The sequence below is a fragment of the Penaeus monodon genome, chromosome 30, assembly GCF_015228065.2.
Source record: "Penaeus monodon isolate SGIC_2016 chromosome 30, NSTDA_Pmon_1, whole genome shotgun sequence".
Classification (NCBI taxonomy): domain Eukaryota; kingdom Metazoa; phylum Arthropoda; class Malacostraca; order Decapoda; family Penaeidae; genus Penaeus; species Penaeus monodon.
The window spans coordinates 29,498,833-29,499,063 of record NC_051415.1 but is presented as its reverse complement, the minus strand read 5'-3'; the positions used below and the strand labels follow the sequence as shown (position 1 = coordinate 29,499,063).

At 51.9% G+C, this 231-nt stretch overlaps 1 long non-coding RNA gene across 2 annotated transcripts in view; it reads right to left on the bottom strand.

Moving 5' to 3' along the window:
• LOC119592687 overlaps positions 1-231 on the bottom strand; it is a 60,511-nt gene that overhangs the window by 33,549 nt on the left and 26,731 nt on the right. The gene's annotated exons all lie outside the window — the stretch shown is intronic.

The window sequence follows — 231 nt, the reverse complement described above, 5'->3', positions numbered from 1 at the left end:
GAGGCGACATAAGACAGAGGGGAGATAGAGGGTTATCAAGAGGGAGAGGGGGAGATACAGAGAGAGAGAAAGAGGGAAAGGGAGGAAACACGATGAAAAGGGAATGGATATATCTGGATGAAAGAGGAGTGGCTGCACCTTACACTGGTGAGTGACGTAAGGGTGAAGGGTTAAAGGTGAACGAGGAGAAGGGTGTGGCAACTCGACACACCCAGCGCCGGACAGAGCTGA